The sequence below is a fragment of the Chrysoperla carnea genome, chromosome 5 (assembly GCF_905475395.1).
Source record: "Chrysoperla carnea chromosome 5, inChrCarn1.1, whole genome shotgun sequence".
Lineage (NCBI taxonomy): Eukaryota > Metazoa > Arthropoda > Insecta > Neuroptera > Chrysopidae > Chrysoperla > Chrysoperla carnea.
Genome location: NC_058341.1, coordinates 36,615,922 through 36,628,361, shown reverse-complemented (window position 1 = coordinate 36,628,361; position 12,440 = coordinate 36,615,922). Strand labels below are relative to the sequence as shown.

Below are 12,440 nucleotides of genomic sequence, written 5' to 3'. Positions count from 1 at the left end.
AATTTTAAGTGTACCGCCAGTTTAAAATTGTTTTTTGGATTAATTATCTTGTCCGATCCTTTTAACTTGATGTCGTACTTCCATACTTTAAAAATTAAAATGTTCAATTTGCCGGGTTACATACAAGTCACTTTAATGAGTGTTGAGCAAAAGTTTTTTGAATTAAATATCTCAATCGCCTGAACGCTTTTGCTCAGTGTTATCGGATTACCTAAAATCAACGTTCACACACATTTTTAACACCCGGACAAAAAAAGGGGGTGTTATAAGTTTGATCGCTATATGTGTCTGCCTGTCTGTCTGTGGCATCGTAGTGCCTAGACGGATGATCCGTTTTGATTTTTTTTCGTTTGAAAGACAATTTAATGGAGAGTGTTCTTGGCTATGTTTCAAGTGCGAGTTTAGGGTTCCGTGCCCGGAACAACTAAAAAAAGTAGGCGATGATCCTCAAAATTGGTTCAGCTTGGAGAAGGCTCTAAGGAAAAAAGGAAATAAAATGGGGAGTATCCGAAAAATTTTTGGAGAGTTTTTTAATTTTGAAAATTTTATACTTGTTGGCTTCTTGCGAATAGTTCAAAAAAAATTTACGCTAGATTCATTTCTGTACATATTTATTTTAAAGAACACACCCAGCCAGAGCTTTATATTTATTCCCTGGTCTCTCTTAACGGACAGATGTATGTATGTTATGTTATTTTGTTTTTATTACATGAGTATGTTTAGTTATATTATACGCGATTCGAGGATATTAATGAATGATGTTGTTTAATGATTTATACATAAACAAAAAAATATATTTTATGTTATGTGTTATGTAATTATTTTACATGTAGGCTACAAAAAGGTGGAGTGTATGTATGTGTTTCAAATAGGAAACAGAAGCACGTACCTGCAATGTAATAGAGGAATTTAGTTGAAGGTTATTTTGATATTCTAATGCAAATTTATTAGTTGAATATTATGTCCAGCTGAAGGTGTTTCAGCGCCAATAAATTGAACTCTGAGGTTCCTATCTTTACACCCCACCCTGGTGCTTAGTTTGTAAACAAAGAAAACCCAGAGGCCGAAAGCATAAATTAAGTAGAGATCAAACAAGAGATCGAAGTCATACCGATAGCCTATTTGGTATCTAAAGGAAAGAGTCATCATGGAACAAGGGGAAATTGTGTAGTGATATTTGTTTAGTAACTTGGAATTATCCAGCAAAGTTGATGAGTGATGATGCGATATAGTAAAATCATTGTTTTCCCTAAAATAGTGATAACAGTATGAACCGACTGATGAATAATTTCGATTATGGGTATATCAATCACTGTTCTTGGGCATATCACCGTTATGGGTATATATAAGTTAGAAATAAGAGTTTTATGTTGTTACAACTTGATACCCGCCCGCTTCACTTTGTTTAAAAGTAAAGACTGGTAAAGACCGCCGTATTATAGTCTTCACATCCCATGCTCTCAAGCTTTCACTTATCCTCCTTCCATAACACTCGAAATAGGAATAGGGACTGTTTTACGCAGATAAAATATATGTACAGTTTTCAATTTTTTCTTAAATGTAAAATGTACTAATTCATTCAGTATATAAGAATAGATGGCTATGAACTGTATTTTTACCATTTTTACATTTTAACAGTAACCTTAAATTTATAAGTTATCGCTCATGTAGGTATTATTCTGATTTATGAGCTATATTATTGTTGAGTTTCATTCAAATCCATTCATGAGTTTTTGCTTGAAAGCGTAGCAAACACACAAACAAACAAACATCCTTACTTTCATATTTATAATACATAAATGTTTATTGAAAGTGGTTTTTTTTTTCAATTTTGTCTATAATGCATCACATAAAATAGTCCTTACAAAAAAAATCCTGATTTTTCCAAAATTTTTGTAATCTCTGCAATTCAAAGACGTAAAAACTTTTAAGGTCCTCTTTTTACTATTTTTAAAAATTGGCAAAACATTCCTCCCGGAATGTTTTCCGAATAACAATAGTCATTAAATCTGCAATTACTTAAATCCGTTTATTCATGTAATTTTTTAATTTCGTTATTTTATATGCTAAAATGGTCGGTGTCATAATTATGGTTTTAGCCATAATTGTAAAATGTATTCAAAAACAAGAAATGGTATCCTTTTATGACCTTATTTATTCTTTGAGTATAATGTTAACATTTTTATAAATTCATTATTGTTGAGTTCTTATATGCTTAAAGATTTTCATTTTTTCACAATTATAACTTGTTAATTAAATGAAGAAAATCTTTCTGTGTCTACAATTAAAATCTTTCTTTGTAAAATAAATATACACAATTTAATTTTTTAATTATCGTATAAGAAAAAAAAATGGTATGAACCATTTACAGCATATGTTGCGCAAACAATAATGAAAAGAGCTTACATAATATAAAATACAACTTGTGCTTCAAGATATCTATCCTTCTTATACATATCAAAAGAGTATTATGGCTATTGTATTGCTGGTTGCCCTTCTGTGTATCGTTTAATTATTCTTGGTGTAATTTTTTTCTAAAGTGAATGTTTAAATAATAAATTCTCGTGTTTGATATGCATTTTATTATTCTTAAATATATACCTACAGGACGATTCAATTAAAATGATATCATTGACACATGTTTCTAACTGATTGTCAAATGATTATGTACCTAATTTATAGATGAAAGTTACAAGTTTCGTAATGTTTTATAATCACATCTGCAGCGAAACACTGAAATACTTTTTCAATAATGAAACTGTTAAAATCACTTCGAATTTTATTATTCTGATATGTTGTTTATCATTTCTGATAACAATAAAATAATTTTAAATATTCGCCAGCAGTTTATCATTATAATAATGAAACCAAAAATCAAGGACTCTTTAGAAATCAAGTTTCTTTCGATTCATCTTGTTTTTCGGTGTAGAGAATATTGTTCTTTTTTATTTGTTTATTTGTTTATTAATATAATCCTTTCTTCGTTTTGAATTCTTGGAATTATTTTAACAATTGCAGTTTAATATGGGATCGGACTACTCCAAATTTTTTCACTTCAGATAAAGAATTCTTACTTCATGAATAGAAAAGTGAAGTTGGTTTTTTAACATCTTTACTAGTATACAAGATATGAACGTTTAAAATTCCTAATTAAACAAAGAGGAAGATACCCACTAAGGACGTCATACGTGGGTATCACCATTAGATATAAAACTTTGTTTTGCTTAAAGGAGATGGGCAACCTTTGATTGCTTATAACTTCTTCATTTTTTAATCAATTTTAATTGCACTTTCAAAATTTTGTCTTGATATCAAGTTTAGTTTTACATTTTTATGGGTAATATGACCCATTGAGAGATTAATGGTTTTTCTAAGATCAATCTATCCATATTTATCACATTTAGAGTAGATATGTGGTATTTCTCGCTAGTTAGCATTTTCGCTTAAACTTTCTTTTCTTTAAAGTTTTTGTATAATACCTTATCCGGCTTTGAAGGCAAATTTTACATCCCAATTTTTCATTAGATCGAGAAAAGCGAAAGCAATAAATAATTGCAATTATATCAAGAGTGCTAAATGCATATCTATAATGAATTTATCTTTAAGCAATATTCGGCTGAGAGCTTTCTTCTATAATAGCTTTCCGATGTATTTTTAAAGCACAAGATTAACAACATAATAAACAAATTATTCGAACGCAAATGAAATTGAAAAATATAAATGATTGAAGATCATATTGTATGTTTAAATTCTTCATATTATACCATATATTATATTCTATATCTTCTTCGTCCATTATCTTTTTGAACACCGTGTAAATGTATAAAATGTAATTAGAAAATGAGTTTTTATTACCTAATTATTTTTATATCCCAGTCATTAAGAATACACAAATAAGTATACATATTTATATTATGATGATATTCTGGTGTATGTTTTAAAAACATTATTAGTATCATCACCACTTGTGTGGCGTATTTTTTATAAGGTTCTATGTTTAATTAATAGGAACCCTTATAATATCATCATACTCTTCATCTCATTCATGCCTCTAAATCTAGTCACCCACATTCGTATTACGTTAGGTATGCATAGATATGCTCTATTCAATTCATTTTATCTCGAAAAGTTTGTGAGACAAAATTTAAAATTCTTGCTTTTATTCCTTGTTTTGAGTTAGGCATCACTGTTCTATAATCTGCCTAAGTTGGTAAAATCAATTCTTATGAAAAGATATCAAAAATTTCAAAATTGGCATCCTTTTTCTATAAAGTTATAAGTGATGATTTTTATATTCATCATTTAATAATTGGTTTAGAAATATTGATACGCTCTTTTGCACTTTTCTTTACATTTATTGCACGCTGGGAGCAAACTATTAATTCATGTAAATAAAAAGTTTTTTTATGTAATACATATATTAATCGGAGCTGCTGCAAGAAATTTGGGCTGTAGAAGTCTAGAATAAGCCTGTGGCGGCTTTTACTGTTCTCTATAATGCACATTCATTGTCGATTATTCAAATACATAAAACATTCGCAGTTCTTTAATTTTATAAAAAAACCTGAACTTTAAGATTTAAAAACTTAATTTATGTAAACGAAATAAATTAATACTAGTTACGGAACTCTGATGTAACATGGTGATACGCATTTAGTGAATGTTTTAATGACTATTTTTGTACAGATTCATTTTGTGAGTACATATTTAAATTACTTTTTTAATTAGGAGTTTTTTGTTGTTTTTTTTTTCGAGAAAGACAAATAGACGCATACAAGGTTTTTAGAGATTGTTTTATTTTATCCGATGTTTTTTTAAAACTTATTTCTGGCGTTACTTTTCTTTGTGTATGATGCGGATTTTATTGTGAACTGTATTCATTTCAAACAAAAAAATTAATTTGTAGTGTTTAGAAATATATTAAGTGAACCACAACGAGTTTACCGACTAATCCAAACGATTACATTAGATAATATCTACAATAAATTATTTCTGTTGTAAATGATAGCTGAATCAAGCAACAAATTAGACAATATAATCAAACATTCAATTTTTATCATCAAATACATATAACAAATCTGGTTTCTATTACATAGTACCAACCAATTAAGATAGGCTGATAATATTATTTCATTGTAAAAAGTTAGGCTGAAAAACACATTCACTTTCAAATCATAATACTCTATAACCAGATAGAGATATGTGGAACTTCTTTCATTCAAGCATATTTGACCTTGTCAACCATTTTATTTCTGAATTAATTGAATTGTTTACTTTATTCAATTCGTTTTTAGGGCAAAATATGAGACATCAACAAAATATAAGCTGTCTAAATCTGTTTTGTAAAACATAAAAACTCTTTATGCCAAAACAACCCCTTGAGCGTTATTCGCAAGTAAATTTCGTATGTTATACAACACTATTTATATCTGAGAGCAGCACTATTAGAGCTCTTGAAACAAACAAAATAAGTTATAAATATACTGTTTGTAAACCATATCGTTAGTCATTTATATTATATGAAGTAAGAAGAGTTCTTACGGACGTTCTTATGTATAAAACAAAGAGGGATTGTATATGTGTATACATGAACCCAGCCGGTCAGATTCATCGTGAAGTTATACACATACAATACCAATCACAAACAGTAACACCTCTTACTTTATATATTTTAAATGGCTAACGAAATAACTTTCAATCGGTATATATTTTCGATTACATTCTTTTGTTTTCATATCGTTACATAAGTGACTATGATAACTTTTCTTATTTGGATTATTTTCGAATTATACTAGAGATGGAGATTTCGAACTTGCTGTATCGTTAATTTTCACTAAGGTTACTTACATCAAAGAATTACGTGAAACTCCCTTAATCATTTAAGATTATACCAGTTATTTACCGATGTAAGTGGACTAAGAGCTTTGTTATCGTACGTATGCGAAATTGACAATCCCGTTAAAATAAACAGCAATCACGGGCCGATGTTAAACAACTTTTTTTAAGCTAATTTGATTGGTTGAAAAGGGCTAAGATAAGAAATACCTGAGCATTTATAAATTCCTTATCTCACACGGGCTTAGATAAAATAATATTTTGGCATAGAATCAAAAAGCAATTCATTAAATGTTTGTAAATTTTCGTTAAACGACCTATATAAATAAATATAAGTGTTGTTGTATCTTAATAAAATCAAAATTTATCTCATTTATGCGTAGTATCTAAGTAAACTTATTAATAATTTATATGAGTTGGTGTTGTTACTGACTTCAAAATAACCTTGTTGAATTTAAACAAATATTATACACGGTGTTCGATAAGTTTAGGAGAAAAAAAAATGTTCTAGGTGACAACTATTGTCAATAAAATACTTGCAAAAGCTATAAGTGAAAATGATACATATTACGTCTATGAACAACATTAAGTTACTAAAGTTAAGCAACTAGGTGTTCAATCTAAAAATCACATAAATGAGTCCTATTGTATATTTCTATGCACTCAATTTAATATTCAGCTGAATTCAGATAGATTTCACCAAGACGATAGATTATATCTTTTTGTTCATAAAAACAATAAAAGAGTTTCAAAGATAATAGATTGTAAAATTGCATGTATTTGCTGATATTCATCTAAATATCTTCCTCTCAATGTAGGGCATTGTTTTATGTTTATAATTGTGAACAGTATTTGGTCTAAGGTCACTCAACGAACTTGAATTTACTGAAAACTTACTTACCTGAGAATATTTACACATGTGATGGAAATTATTTAACATAGATAGTTTCAATCACAGGTGGAAAGATTCTTTTTTTCAGTCTTATTTTTTGTACTTTGTAATATACTACAGAAAGTAATAATTAATTTAAGAAAATTAATGACTTTTTGTTAAGTAACAACAAAGGAATTATAAGAAAATACAATCGGTTCTTGAGGGATAATTTAAAAACTTTAAACTTAATTTCAAATTTCAATGTTGTAGTTTTTCATTTTCTTTAGATATTTCGATTTCGATTGTACCAGAACATAATAGGTTCTTGCTCGGAGGAGTTCTTTTAATAACGTTAAACTTAAATTTCAAGTTTCAGTGCGAATCAGTTTTGCTTATAATAATATTCCCATACCTAAAATAAATAAAAATAATAATTATAGTTTAAGTAAAATTAGTAATCCGATTCTATTCTTTAAAAGTCATATTAATAAATTACATAATTTATTGAAGATTACTAGTCGTCATTCACAACCGTTTAAACAAAAGTGGCAGGCTTTGTGTAATTTCCTTGCCATTATGTGCTTCAATAGTACGTCATTTTTCAAGAAATAAGAAACTTAGACATGGTGGTGGCCATTTGATAATACAAGTAACCACAGCTTCGCATGTTTAATTCAATCAAACTATCTACAAATTTTATATAAACAATGCTTTATACTCTTTAATTTCGTGTTTGGGATACCACTTACTTTAATTCAGGATTAAAATTATGAATCACTTTGTACATAATACTTATGTAAATATAATGTAGGAAGACTTTATAATTATAATTAATATAATGAGTATAAAATTACCAAATGGGACGCGTTCATTAGAAAATTAAATATTATAATATTTAGTTATCAAATATACAATTTAACCACAATAAAGTGTGTCTAAATAACTCAAAAACTAATGTTCATTGATTTAAAAAATAAATAAAAAATGATTTAGTGAAATTTTACAATCATTAATTTTGTTGAATACACCCAATCATATCACTGTTACTTATAAATGCATACTTAAGTATCTATTCACTCTCATAAATGGTAACACAATAACCTATTGTAGGCATTCTAATGGTTATAGATCAGTCATAACAGACAAATTTACAGTTAGATACAGACAAATTCTTTGACTCAATCTTTATTGCATTTTATAGAGTATGCCTCAAATGATTTACTTCCGATATAAGAAATTGAAGTCTCCGATCGAGTACCTATAGATACCAAAAATATGTTTTCTAATTGAAATTCCAATCCAAATACAAAGCGCTTTTAAATTAGGCTACTGTCGGATGCACGGTATCCCGGCAATAATCGCATCTTCAAGTAAATACATTCGACGTAGTTGATCAAAAACATTTTCTGTCAAATTACATTAGAGCACATTAGAAAGATTGATAACAGACTGCCCACATCAAGCACAATGAATGGAAGCGTGCATTACCTGTGATTGAATCAATTTGGTATAAAACAAAAATTTGTAATGAGTTTTATCCTCAAAATTGCCATTCTTTAATGAGCTCAACTTTATTAAAGACACTGGTCAGAGACGTTGGTATCTTTGCTCACACTAAAAAAAGCTAGTTGTCATAAGACAGAAAACTAAGAACGCTGCAGAATTGGAACTGGTGATAAATGAAGACAAGACTGTATTCATGAAGATCTCAGCCTCACAAGAACCGAGGACAATGGAAGATCTAACGAACACGTGAACAACGAAAGGAGAATGTGTGCCGCTATAAGGGAAAGGTTGCAGAGTGGAAACAGGGTGTACTCTGCAAATCTAATGCTCTTGAAGAACAAACAAGTTTCACGCAAGACCAAACTGATCATTTACTATATCCTGATTCGACCCATCATAACATTTGGCAGTGAAAGTGGGACCCTGACACAAGAACTGACATAAGAAGGATATATAGTACAATCCGAGTGAGCGAGGAAGAATGGCGCATCCGAACCAATAGAGAAAACCAGGACACCCTAAAAGGAGAATATATTATGAAGTTTCATTAAATCACATAGCCTCAGACCTACATGGTACCTACATGATACATTTGCCAATGATGGAGGAAGGAAGGACGCCCAAGAAAAATGCATGCCAAAGTGTACAATACACGAGAAGAGGGAGGCCTCGACTTAAATGGTTGGACCAAGTTGCCGATGACCTGAAGGTGATGCGAGTCATTGAATGGGGATCCGCTGTCAAGGGCCAAGGCATATAGAGGAGAGTGATCAAAGATACCAAAGCCCACCCCGGTCTGTAGCGCCTATTGATGATGAATGAGCTCAGCTCCCTTTTTCATCTCGACTCTTAACCCATATTCAAAACTTTAAATAAAATAGAAAATTCAATTTTCAGAACTGAGATCAAGTCTTAGTATTTGACCGCTTGGTTTAAAAGTAAATGGATTTTTTATTTACTCCAATGACTGATCTACTAAGGATCTATTCATAAATGGTAACACAATAACCTATTGTAGACATTCTAATGTTAATGTGTTGTTGATATTATAATTTTTTAATATGCATGACTTACAATCGAATCATAAATCTTTAAAAGAAAAAAATTTTACATATGACAGATATATTAATAGTGTCGCGTCCTTTTCCTTTCTTTGACTTGTTGCTTACAGCAAATATTCAACTTTATATTGAATTTAAATGTTATATTGCAAATTCTTTAATTGCTTTTTGTTTATTTGATTTCAACTTATTTCATAGATTTTTCTGTATTGTATTAAATTTTTCTGGAATTACAGGTTCTGGAGATGAGACAAGCCTGAAATCAGAAAACTAAAAGCAATATTGCAATATTAGATACAATCTTTCATATTTAGGTCACTGGATATATGCAACTGCCTTGCGTTTTACCGCCGAAGTCACAATTATTGAACTTTATACATCACTTTCTTTCCGAATTATTTCTGTTTTATTTTACTCAAACCACTTTTAGGACAAAATATTAGACATTGATATAATATAATCTGCTTAAATTGCTATTTGGGTAAAACAAAAAAAGTCCTCTCTTTTTATATATAATAATCAATATGCAATATAAAAACTATTCAAACTTTTATTAAATTCCACACATGTCGATGCGTTCGTTTCAATCAAATGTCTATGTACAAATATTTATAATATGAAATTCCTCCTGAATTATCCTAGATATTCAACGAAGATAATTATCTTATTATTTATTTTTAATTACTTTCTATTAATTATTATAATTCATTAAAAAAATTAGGAAAGTTATGAAACTATCTATAAAATGTTAGGACTTCCGCAGAAAGATGTTTTCATTTTTGTAAAAGAGGATCAGAGATCTTTTTACATTAACATATTTATCTTTCTAACCACATGGTGGTTAAGTTAGATTATAGTGACTATCCCAAGGAGAAAAATGCTAAAGCCATGGATTACACTATGATAAATTAGCAAGAGGTTTTCCACCCTAGGCCACTACTCAATGAATCATGTGGAGCGAAAGTATGAGAACAGCAAGATTGCTTTGACATCAATATACTTCAAATCGCAGAAGTCATCCGCACAGAGTCAAGTGACTAACAGTGAAAAGGAAGGTAAACCATTGTCATGAGGCACTTGAAGGCCAAACTATTTCCTAACCAATGCCCGCTCTGTAATAGCAGTAACTATTTTGCTTTTGCAGGCCTTTTGAAGTGAGGTAGTGTCTTCGGAATTTTTGATGAAGTACGATGCTTCGTCAGTTTAATGGTGGTCTTTTAAAGATAGTTAAGTTTTCCTTAAGTAGTTTGGAGTGCGGGAAAGTTACCGGTTCTTAATTATACTTGTGCCTGACAGGTACATGTGTTTGCGAGCTCGTCGGCAATTATTTTGAATATACTTATCAGGCTCATATTGACATTATAGATAACTCATTTAAAGGAAAACGACAGTCCTGTTCAACCTTGGAGGTTGGGTAGGCTGAGATTTGCCCGCTAATGACCGTTTTTAATCTCAACTAAACTAAAAGCATACTCTTCTGTTTTAGTCGAAATATTCACTTCTCATACAGAATTTTTTCCCAATGCACCTCTTCCCGATATGTCCCTCTTGGGGTGTTCATCATTTATTTCGAATCACAATCACACAAACGTTCTTCCTTTTTTCTTTTCTCAAGACATTGTATTCACAAACAGACATGACAATTACTAAAAACAACAGCATCGAGAACTAGAAACGTTATGCAATTTATACAATATTACAGTCTGTAAAAGCCACATAACCATTGTACATAATTCCAAATTTAAACAAACAGACCGACAGACACAAGCATAAGTGTTTTATAATTTATGGTGATATATTAAAAATCACGAACTCAACAAACACACTTAACGTCATTGACCAAGTGTTGTATTATGCTGCATATAGAATTGCCCCCATCCATATGTGTTTATAAAAACACGCGTATCGTTGACATCATGTTTCATAATTACACACAACCGGAAGTTTTTTTTTTTTTAAATCCTAATGATTGTTCAAAAGAACACAAAAAAAAAGGAAAAATTAAATAATATAAATCCAGAATTTCACAATATACTTAATAAACTCCCACTCGACAATCGAATATATATGATAGCTGATATGAGTTATGACATATAAACTACCACCCCTAAGCGCATACAATTATTTTAAAAGTCAATAAACGTTTTTATATTAACGTAAAAAGGGCGTTAACTGATATTTTTAAAAAAATTATAAATTAAAATAAATTTTAATTAATTTTGCATGGTATAATTAATTATACACACAAAAAACAAACAGATTTGTTAACAGATTGGTCGGCGAATTATATTTTTTAATTTAAATATTTTAATTAAATAGATTTCAATCTGGTCCAATTTTGTTTAATTGCATAATATAACAATGATAATTTATTATACATCTGAAAGTAAATAATTATCCAACAATGATATAAAATGAAAGTAAATTTTTGTTTTTCCAACCAATTGCACAATTTTATTTTATTTTATTTATTTTAATAGTCCTAATTATAAAACTTGTCATGTAAAACTGAGCTATTTTTGTTGTTAATTTATTCTATTTTACTAAAAAAAAAATTGTTTGAATATCCGTTATTAAAGAAAGATAAAATATCATTGTTTATAAAAAATCATTAATCATAATACAGAAAAAATTATCAATAAAAAAATTTTGTACAAACCTTTTTCAGAAGACGATGATTAACAACTTCCGCATGTTTGTAAAAAAAATTAATATATCAACAATACATTTTTTTAAGAAACAGACAGCTGATAAAATTTGATAATAAGAATAACAAAAATCACACTAAAACAAAAATAAATAAATGTTCACTGACAAAAACTGAAAAAAAAAACTATAACACACAATTGTCATGAAATAAACAATTTATTTAATTATTAATAATTATCACCACAACTTAAATTTACATAAATTATATTACATTTTCAATGTTTTACATGAAAATATTTATTTAAAAAAAAAACTCGCGAAAACATTTGACTGTATTCGTATGGTTGTTATTCTCACACAATCTCATTGCATACTCAATTTAGAACTGGTATATAATTTTTTAGAATATGTCAAGTTTCAAATGCGAGTGAATGACATATATATTTATATATCGTACTTTGTCTTATGTATACAATTCACATTTGCTTTTGTTTCTCTCACACTTTCTATAAAAC

General features: G+C 29.1%; 1 protein-coding gene across 1 annotated transcript in view; it reads right to left on the bottom strand.

Annotated features, from left to right (window-relative positions):
* Positions 1 to 11,997, bottom strand: part of LOC123299908 (FERM and PDZ domain-containing protein 4) — a 332,124-nt gene extending 320,127 nt beyond the window's left edge. The window contains exon 1 of the mRNA XM_044882321.1: positions 11,936 to 11,997. The gene's annotated coding sequence lies outside the window, so the exon portion shown is untranslated. The remainder of the gene's footprint in view (positions 1 to 11,935) is intronic.
* Positions 11,998 to 12,440: the final 443 nt, after the last annotated feature.